Source organism: Rhopalosiphum padi, chromosome 1, assembly GCF_020882245.1.
Source record: "Rhopalosiphum padi isolate XX-2018 chromosome 1, ASM2088224v1, whole genome shotgun sequence".
Lineage (NCBI taxonomy): Eukaryota > Metazoa > Arthropoda > Insecta > Hemiptera > Aphididae > Rhopalosiphum > Rhopalosiphum padi.
This window is the reverse complement of record NC_083597.1, coordinates 46,548,638-46,560,099: the sequence shown is the minus strand read 5'-3', so window position 1 is coordinate 46,560,099 and position 11,462 is coordinate 46,548,638. Positions and strand designations below refer to the sequence as shown.

At 32.0% G+C, this 11,462-nt stretch overlaps 1 protein-coding gene across 1 annotated transcript in view; it reads left to right on the top strand.

The window, feature by feature from the left end:
* The first annotated feature begins 687 nt into the window (after nucleotides 1–687).
* The window catches only part of LOC132927588 (uncharacterized), a 71,835-nt gene continuing 61,060 nt past the window's right edge, over nucleotides 688–11,462 (top strand). Inside the window, exon 1 of the mRNA XM_060992155.1 lies at nucleotides 688–1,192. The gene's annotated coding sequence lies outside the window, so the exon portion shown is untranslated. The remainder of the gene's footprint in view (nucleotides 1,193–11,462) is intronic.

Below are 11,462 nucleotides of genomic sequence, written 5' to 3'. Positions count from 1 at the left end.
TCGTGTTGTCTACAATAAATAACCTCCCAATAATATGAAATATTAATAAAAAAAATAATGATTCTCGACGAAAGAAATAAACATATTATTATAACTGCAGAACGACAGTAACGGTGCTAACAACGGCCAGTTCGATTTCTTTGATTTTTTTTTTTTTTTCTAACTTGGTTTATCTAACCTTGGCCTGTATAATGATTTATAATAATAATGGGTGAAAATATTGTCAAGTCTATCTTCATCCCTTTACGGGAGCCACACGTCTTATCGTGGTGTCACACGCGCCACTGCGCTGTCGCCACCGTGCGTGAGTGCGGACGACGCGCATCACATTATTATGTAAAGTGTCGACGACGGTCATCGTTGCCGCCAGATGAAGATGCGAACTTGTGCGCATCGTGCACGCTCGGCTTGTGTGTGTGTTTGTGTGTGTGTGTGTGTGTGTGTGTGTGTGTGTGTGTGTGTGTCGGCCGAGTCGAGAGACCGCGGCGGCGGTTGTGTCTCGCAGGCGCCTTTACAACACGCCGCGGCTTGGGAGGTAGCCCGCGCACCAGTCCGTGTGACCACCGCGAAGAAACCGGTTTAATCCCGGGCGGCCGCCGATACATCCGTATAGAGTGGTCCTCCGCGCGCGCAGTCATCGTGCACGTTCGTCCCGCCGCCGCCGCCGCTTATAATATATAGATGCATGACCGCCGCCGCGCACTCTCTCTCTCACTCACTCGCACCGCACCCGGTGCCGCCGTCGCCGCAGTCGCACTTCGCAGTCAGTACTCAGTACGCCGCTAACCGCATCGAACGTCGCTTACTCGCGGTCGACTGTCATCACGCACCAGTGTTGTACTCGTCGTCGTCGTCGCCGTGTTTTGTTGTAGCTTTTATTTCTTCGCGCGACCGTCCTCCCCTATCACATACACCCCCAATCGATAATGCCGTACGCCGCTACCACGATCGTTTCGGCGATGTCGTCCGGATAAAGGTGGTCCCTTTTAGGCTTTTCAAACGAAATAATAATATACTTACCGTATTATCAAGACTACCTCCCATAATCGCTATAAATCCATCGCCGCCGCGTGTGCGTTCGTGTAAATGTTTGTGAACCGTCAACAGAACCAGCTCGGTAGCGCAGTCGTAACCACCACCGTCGGACGTACCAGGAGGCCCAGAACGATCCCGCCGGGATACTCATTCTAAGGTAATACCGTTCGGTTATACTCGTAATACACGTATTTAACATAATGTAATAATATGCTCCAAGAATCGTGACTATAACATCGCAGTGGCGATGGCGGGATTACAACACGTCGTAACAATACTTGGACTCGTAAAAGTGCCGATTATCTATTCTATTACACCTATATAGTATCCGTGTAGGTACTATATCATACTTAGTATACTGCAATTTACCCGAGTCTGGTTGAGGCAAAATTTTTAAGCGCCCTCGTTCTCTCAAACGTCCACAACAGGTTGATTATTGCAATTTTTTTTTTTTTTTGAAAAATAGCACACTATACAATCTGTAATCCAAAATATGCGTACAATAATCGGGACAGTTCATCTGTAATATCGACCTGGGTTCATCAACTCCCAAGATCTGTATTCGTGATCAAAACGTTTCTAAGACCCGGAGGCTTGCTCCAGAACAAATTATAAAAATTGGCGCGTATCTTTTCGGTAAAATTTGCCGCTGCACTACTGCAGGGGACGCGTGCAAGGGTTTGTACTGCTGAAAACTATCGCTCACTTTGGTGTTCACCGGTCGAATTTGATTTTGTTTATACCGCGTGTTCGATCGTGTCTATACCTAAGTAATGGATTATCGCGCCATAACTTCCGTATCTACTGTGTTCTTGATATAATATTATTTACCCTCAAGCATAATCAACACTTAGATTTCCGCGAGCAGTATATCATGACTCTTTGCTTTTTTTCCCTTGTACATCCGCGATCCGCCCATTATACCGTAATAGACAATAGTAAACTATTTCGTTAAGTAATTTGACATTTTCCCCGCCGTTTTATCGGACGCGCATATATGTGATATTTTAAACCACGCCGACGTTTCCAAATGTCATATCACTCGTGAGTTCATACTGCCTTTTTTAATACGTCATTATTTTCCGACCAACTAGTGATTTTATAATGTCAATGTATAATATAGTCGTTTTGAAATCTAGTTTTATTTATTTATTTATTTTTAATACTTGGCACGATGACGTATCTAGTGATCCGTGTCTAATTTACAGTTTGATGAAGTTTTTTTTTTAATTATGACTATTATTACCAATGTAAATGTTTAGACTATAGACAATATCTTATACTTTTACGTTAATTTCATCTCCTTATATACTCGTATTTTTAAATTCTGTTAGCAATAACTGTTTAACTTTCGTTTTAACGTAATTAAATATCTTTATTATATCATCATGTACCATCATTATTATATTGGTAAATAGTTTTATCTACTTAACATAATAAGCCCTTGATTGAATTCGTGACGGTTTTAACAATTGCATTAATTGTATCTAAAATTATATCATATTTACCTCTACTGGTTCATTTTTATTTTATAAAATAAATAGCTTTATTTTGAACAATTTCAATAATTATAGGTTTATGCTCTTATAAACGAAATTATTATAATCCTAAAATAATTTGAAATTTTAATATTGTGTTTAACCCCTTGATATGGCTTATGAAAGTTATTTTAATGGTTCAAAATTTTGATCGCAAACGAGCTATAGAATATTAATATGTTCATACTTCATACGACATTCTGAGTTGAAAAGGAATTTCAAGAATGCAAATTTGTCCAACGCTTACCTAAAGGTATATAAATATAATAAATGTACCCACTCACTATCAATGGTGTGGCGAACGACGTTTGCTTACAATGCAATTGCTTAGCCCAAGTAATTTATCTTGAATTTAAAAATTAAAACTATTGTGGATGAAAGTATAATTAATTACCATATAGTATTTTTTTTATAGTAAATTGTTGATGACTTATGTCCAGTTACAGTTTTGAATTATATATTATGTTGAAAAGGAATGACGGGTGGGTAATTGTTTAAATACTTTGCTTAGGGTTTGAAATATTCTTTCCACCCCACTGCTTACTATACAATATAATTTATTAACTATATTATAGTTAATATACGGATATATATATATATATATATTTATAATCTTAAAGTTTTACTAAAATAACGTATAGAACAATCGATACCATACAAAACATATTTATTAAACCTTAGCTATGTGTAGAAGCTATATGCAGCGTTAAAGTATAGTTGATGCGTTATATCGATGTAATGTGCTATGTCACCTTTTCCTTATACATATTATCTTAATTGTCTATGAATACGAAAATATTTTAACACTCTCTCTCGACGATGCATCCGCTGTGAAACAATACTGAAACAACGCTGAACAGCGGATTTACTAGTTATTGCTATACTCGCTAGCTGATATCGAAACTCATCGAAGTTCGGTGTCCAAAAAGGGAGTTTAAAATAATAAAGATAAAAGTTATGGGACTAACTGCGTACGTTTTACTCAGTCGTAATTCAGTGGAACACTGGAACATAAGTAATAACATAAAAAATATAATATGTATGTACTTTCCCTCGTTTTAAATATATCCACATTATGTGACGTGTAATAATATGATGGACATATTGTCTCATTGCGTGTTAAATGTCAAATTATTAATTGTCAGTTTAAGTGATATTACAGTGTGTGCAGGTCATTTAAAGAGTTTGAATAATTTTGATTAGGACAAGGAGTTGTTGAAATTGTCCGTATATAGGTATTATTATTTGACGGCGAGTTGTCAATGAATTTATTAGAAATTCGAATTTGTATACATACATAGTTACGATTGTGTAGGCTTTTATATATCACTTATAGTATTTAATAGGCTATATCTATTCTTGGTTCGGTTGAACGTATTGTTTATATTGTAATTATAATAATTGTGTCGTTTTGGTTTAACGGTCGGTATAATTATATGGTCTGCAAGCACGGCGGCAAACTCCAAATTTCTTTCGTCCTCTATGGCGGGCGCCGCAGAATGGAAATAATAATAATCACAATAAGCGTACGCTAATTTGCAAATATGTTAAGTACTTGAACACGTGAGTTTGTAATGTTTTAAAAAAACATGAACAATATTATCATATTTCTTTCCCTCCATAACTCGTTAGTAATGTAGGTACCTATAAGTATAAATGTATGGTGCCGCCGCCGCCATTCCGGTTTGGTTTTAAATAAAGTCATTAAAACAATAAAGCCATTATTTATACAAAAAAAAAAAACCAGTTTACTCAGACCCGGTAGTTCGCAACCCCTCAATTGTTCGATACCTGCCTACTTGTTATAGTCCATATTACATACACCTAGAAAACTATAATTAAGTGGTATACTGGTAAACTCTCCATTTTATATTTTAACCTATAAGTTAACTCGCTTACATTAAATGGTTTTTTGAAGCGTTTGCTTTTAAATACCCAAGCAATTCGTCTGTGGATTACAAATATTGTTTCAAAGTTTATCACTGTAGTGTACGAAATGTTTCAAATGTTTTATTGATTGTAATTTGTAAATACATAATTTAATAATAAGTTACTTTTATTGTTAATATACGTACGAAAAGTATTGTTCCAATAAATTGTGTAACTTTGAACTTTATGGTGAGCTACAAAAAAAAATTATATAGAAATATACAATTATTAACATTACTACTGTCGAGATATTCAAATGTATAATGAATTTCTTTTTATACTTGAAAGCTTAAATTCTCCTCGATATTTTCATCATGAAGAGAATTTTATATAGGTACATTTGTCATTTTTTGGGATCTTAATTCTTTTCCACTGAATTTTATTAATCGCATATTGTACGAACATTGTTCTTAGTTCCGTCATTCTCGTGTTTTCATTTGGATTGACACGAGAATAATTAAATTTATAATTTGCGCATTCCCTTATTAAGCTTGGAAAGTTTCTTGACGTGTTGTGGTTGTGAGGTGTCAAACGCCGTCTTCTATATTAAGGGACCTATAGTGTTCGTTACGACTTCACTTCTGAATTTAAATTAATTTTATATATATTTCAGTAGGTACCTACTTCATTAGCAAACATAATAGTATATAAATCTTGGCCATACTTCATTCGATGATTCTGGTAATATATTTAAGCATAACTATTTTTAAGCACACTATTTATATGTGTATGTACAATATATTTACATTATAATAATAGTATTGTAAAAAAAGCGCTAATATATTCTTAAACATTTTCACGACTTCATTTCGCCATTTCGGTGCGTGTTTGGTGAGTTAAGCTCCAATATAATCGTCTTACATTATATTTTATACCTCGGTACTTGTCTGGAAATCCTGTTTTTGTCATTTACCACGTCGGACATTAAAAACCAATAAAGGAGCCGAATAAATCTGGTTTTAGCACGTAGATAAATACTTTATATATTATAAATTATAATAGGTATACGTATACTCTTATATTTATACACACACACACACACACACACACACACACAAATATTTTGTCTTGGTTGTAATACGGCGATTTTAGAGAGATGCCTACTATATATGTCTGGTAACTAATAACTATATGCCAATAAAACAACGTATACGACATAAAATATTTTTACTTCGATCATAGATGTAAATAAGTTCTAATAATACAGCTTGAGCTTAAATAGGTTTTAATGTAAAATTGTATGTCTCCAAATCGGTCACATCCTTCCTGTAATTATATATACATACCATTTTACAATACAAAAACGGAAAAAAATTGATAAATAAACGTAATACTAAATATTTAACACTGAGTTGTATAAAATATCTTATGTATAGGCGTATGGCTTGAACAGCGACACATTATTCGCATTTTTAGTTTTCGAAAAATATATTGGCGACAATGCAACATGTGCACAACGGCGATAAACTTAACGAATAGTTCGCACCAATATTAAAACAAATTGTGGTAAAAATCGAATCATTTTGACGACATTATCATCGCGACGGGCGGTTTTCAATGTACTTACTTTTAAAATGTCAGAATTATATACGTGACCGTATACCAACCATTATTGTGTTATATACGGTGTATATTATAATATGGACGCAGACACGCAGTAGTCATAAATGTTGCACAGTCGGCGAACATGTCGCTTACACACAGAGGTTTTGTGTGGAATAATAACGTGGATCGGATATTTCGTAATTTGCCATGTGTCCGACCCATGCGGTGGCCGGGTACGTTATTGTAATGTAAGAACGTCGAGCTCGAATTCGAAAAATCATTTTTCTGCGTGAATCGAACAAAAACGCGTAGTAGGTGCCTACCAGAAAAAAAAAATGAAACGAAACGATTGTCGGTTAAACGCTTTACAATGGTAATCGCCGCAGTGGGCTGGTCGTGTACGACGTATGTATAGGTAAAGCGTTTGAACTGTTGAAGGGAAAATCTTTTTTTTTATTGTAGTAGAATTGTAACTATTATATATATATATAAAAAAAAAACGTTCGTAGGTACGTATATAATATAATGTATAACATAGCCACTCATTAATCTAACAATGATGTTTCTGATCAATTGTCGACATTTCAGTGGGGTGGTTTTCATGGTTAACACATGTACTATAAATTCTTTTGAATAGATATGTATATACCTATATATTATTTTAAATAACAAAAAAAGAAAATTATTGGAACAGTAATTTACAAAAACTGCACGTGTTCAACAGGGCGGATAGTTTTTGGCTGTCGAAAATGTGAATTATTGTATTATATTCTGTTCACTTTTTTCTATTCAAACCCCTATTGGTGATGCTAACGAATATTTTAAGTATTTACAAAGTCAATTGTTTTTTAGTACAATAATAATATAATATTATGATATACTTAAATGGTAAATGTAATTTTTAAATATCATGCAGTTCATCTGACGGATTAGCAATGGTTTTTATATCATCATACATATATACAACGACAAAGTTTTGATTATTTTTATTCAACATGTTTATTGTATGATAAAATAATTGCAATTTCGAATTAGCGATAACATAAATTATATTTTTTTCAATAGTTCTTATAATAATAGAGTGGTACATAGAATGTGTGTTGGCTTCATATTACTAATGTATATATACATTGCAGATATTTTAAATTACACCATTCCAGTTCAGTGTTCACGTTATATTATAACGGTTCTTGAGTAATGCCCGTAATTTCTGTAATATTAAATGTATAAAAATGTGTAGTATTGTAATTATTGTGCATGATATATAGTATGTATGTATATTTACAAAACAATATTGTACAGCATTGTATATAATTTTTGATTTTTATCACAATATAATATCCGTAAAAGTCAAAAATTGTTTTACGTTCGTTATACTTATAAATTATTATTTTTTATGATAATCATCTAAGAAATTATTTGAACTGTGAAGTTTAAAAAATAAATACTTATAACGGTATCTATTAATGTAAGTCATAGGTACTATTATTATGATTATCGACATAATGTTTTACATTCATGATAATATAATGATATAAATAAAACATTTTGAATGCGATATTGGTTACAATATATCATATTTTATTCGTCTCATTATTATTTCTCTATTATTAACAATTTATTCAACATTTGAAGCCTTATATATACCTACCTACTTACATGTTGAAATTAAATACGAGGTTATTAAAATGATTTTTTTTATCAATTGGATGCCACAGCGTTGCTAAAAACACGATACTGAAATGAAATAATTTTTTTTTCCATTGAAAGCTAAGCTAATGAGAAAGATCGGTGATCGAATTTCCCGTGATTTACATATACTATGAGTGAAATCCATACCGTGTAGATGCGTGGTTTGTTAGGTACGACATAGTTATACAGTCGAATGACCAATATTCACAATAGACATGTTTAGAAATATTGTGATGCACACGTCATGAATGTTTGCACTGATAAAAATAATATTTGCATAACGTGTATTTTATCGTCAAATAATCTGCTTTATTCGTTCTACATCCCGAGTTTACTGTAATAAATAATCGCAACAATATATATTTGGATGCTGAGATTTATTACGCTTTTCATTAAATCCGTACGGGTTAAGTATACATAAATTATTATTTTTATTGGTCATTTACTGTGCGAACGAAATGGGAATTAAATCAAAATGTACCTATATATATATTTTGTAACATCACGATGAATGTTAAATATTAATCAACACGCGTCAGATGCGAGAGCGATTTCTCTTTATAATTTAACGTCATCATGTGCGTATATGTGATGTGTATATTATATTATATTATACACTTACACTTTAATACTTTACTGTACGACGTATAATATACATGCATGCACGATGCACATCAAACGAGTGGTTAATTTTACACGTGTAGTATCGTTTTCCAATGCAGACCGCTCGGTACTTTTCACACGTAAATTATGGTTTGAAATCTTAATATAATATTAATAAATGTAGGTAGGTATATCGCGTGCAGTTGTGTACATTGGATTCCCTAGTTACGTTGGATAGTTAAACCGGTTAACAGTTACATACCCTAAGATTGAATTTAAACCTTCCTAGTTTCTATAAGCTATAACGATAAACTGTTTGTATAATATTATAATAAGCATAATATATTTATATAACCAAACAAATTATAATTTTCTGTTTATACGTTTAGCCGAGTTTTTTGAAATTCTATTTGGAATATGTCTCACACAGCACATATAGAAATGTGCTCATAGGTGAAAAGTTAAACGATTATTAGAAACAATAAAAATATACAATATTATATAATTATTGACTAGAGGTACCAGCTTAAAATATTTTTTCCACTGTAATTTCAATGTGAAAATACAAAATTACGAATTATTCGTCAATCTGTGTGCGTATTAATGCAAATCGTTGTTTGTTTAAATGCAATAATTAATACAATTAAAAAAATAATCTATTATCGAAAGAATAAAACTAAAAAGTTGTTGTTTTAAAATCGTCTGATTTTGATTTGAATTACAAATGCTAAATTTAACGGCAGCGACAACATGCTCGTTCTAGTCGGAACCATTGTTGTTTTAATTTAATCCCGCGTGGGTTTAAAATAACATTTGAACAAAGCGAGGTTTGAAAAAATACTTAAATCGAGATTTGTTAGAAAAAAAATGTTAAAATGCATTAGCTTTTACGTTTAATTTATTATAATATGTATTATACAGTATACACCCTCGCGAAACACTAAAAAATCATTACAATAATAAATTGAAACGAAACAAGTCGTAAAAACCGATCGATAAAATAATATCAAGTAACTAACAAATTATTTTTTGCTATATTTTGTATAAATATTCTATATTCTACATACTATAGCCCATAATAAGACATACGACATAGGTACTCCTTAACATTTAAAAATTATTATATATATATTATAGAATATAGCTAATGTAGTTAAGTATAGTATCCGGAATCTGACATTATATTTCGGGCGGTACACCAATAACCTGAGGTAGCTATTCAAAAATTTCGCAAGTGGGCAGAGGAGCTCGTTTGGAATAATTAAAAAAAAAATACAACCGATTTTGATCAATTTTAGACCCAATATTATGTGAATCTTCCATAATTATGATCTTACTAGTACCAGTTGTAGTAGGTACCTAACTTAGCAAACACGACGTTTATAATATAATATTTATTTTACTAGTTTATCAGTGAATAATACCTTATTGCTTAGGTAAATAATATTCTATTTTGAAGAATTTGTACTTGTATATTATGAGTATACAGTCTTTAATCATAACACCATAGATACTCCCTTGACTCACTTTTTATTAAACCTTATAGTTTTAGTTTTTTTTTCCATTTATCATTCAAAGTAGGTGATATAATTTTGAGCCGTTTGTAATCGACAATTTTAGTCATGTATCATCCCTTAAAGAAATCCTAAATACGCCACTATCTTGACGCATCGCAAGGCTTGTAATCTTTAGAAAATACGTGGCACTTGTTAGTGAGTTGGCAATGGTCATACGATTTTTATTTTTTTTCCATGAAAATTATGTAAACACGTTTGTCTTGGTTTAAGAAACTCTATTAAAGTAAATACTATGTCAACGCTACACTTGGTTTGAAAATTCCATGAAGTATACAATTTTAAGATATTTCAGTATTTTAATAAAGCTATTATATATAATATATATACATATACTTATAACTTATATTTAGTCACAATTATTATAGTATCATCATTGCATTGTCAACAACGATAAGCCATTCCTAGGAAAACAATAAGTTTCGTTATAAATAAACGAATTTTTCGAGAATTGTCGACCACGATACTCGTTGCATATTAATATCAATGATTAAAGCTATAACTTATAGAGTAAGTTATTATTAATTAATAAATAATAATCATCAATATTTGTATTAAGTAAATTAAATGTTTCACGTTTTTGTGACTTCAAACACTACACTTGGTATAATATGTCACATGAATATATATTTTGTTAGACTTCCTAATGTTACGATAACAATGCATAATCAACGTCACTATTTTATTTGATTGATATAGTTAGATTTTATAGTTTCTTTAAATTTAGAATATTATATACAAAGATTTTATCAGTAACTTAATATTATAGATAAGTACTTACTCTAAAAACAATTATACATTTTTTATAAATAATAATATATATATATTATATTATGAAACATGACCAAATTAAAATGTTTAATTGCAGGCCAGTGGTAGGGTCATGGCTCTACCTGGCTCACTACTGTATCTAAGGTATGCTGCGGTTGAACTTTTGTATCCCCATGGTTTTGTTCGTGACCACTTTTCAAATACCAATGTGAAACTTTATAAACACGTAATAAGCTTGGTCAAAATGTATTCTATGCCACTATGGTATATTTGCGGCGAGTGCATGACCACGACATTTTGTTGGTCATCAATGATCAATCTTTCGATAACCATTGTCGTCGTTCGTGAGTTAGATAAGTAATATACCTATACGTATTATATTATAAATGTCGTGTAGTTCAACGGAAATCAGGTCAGGAATTTGATCAAAGTAATTACCTTCAAGATACTCTCTAGTAATCTATTAAGTACACTCGAGTACGGTAAAATTTTTGGCGAAACGAGTCTTAAACAAGCTTCTATCACATCATCTCTCTGGCCCTACGAACGCCCCGATAGTTTCTTAAGGATTATGTGTCGGCCGGCTCGATTAAGGTAGGATGCACATTGCAGTAACTTTATTAGCCAAAGGCACAGTGTAAAATTCGAGATAATTTTCTATGCCTCTACGATTCTCATTTAGAATTTATTTAGATTTTGAGTTAATTGCTCTAACTTAAATCTTAATTAAAGTTGAAATTCTTACAAAATATATATATATAATTGTATCGATTTT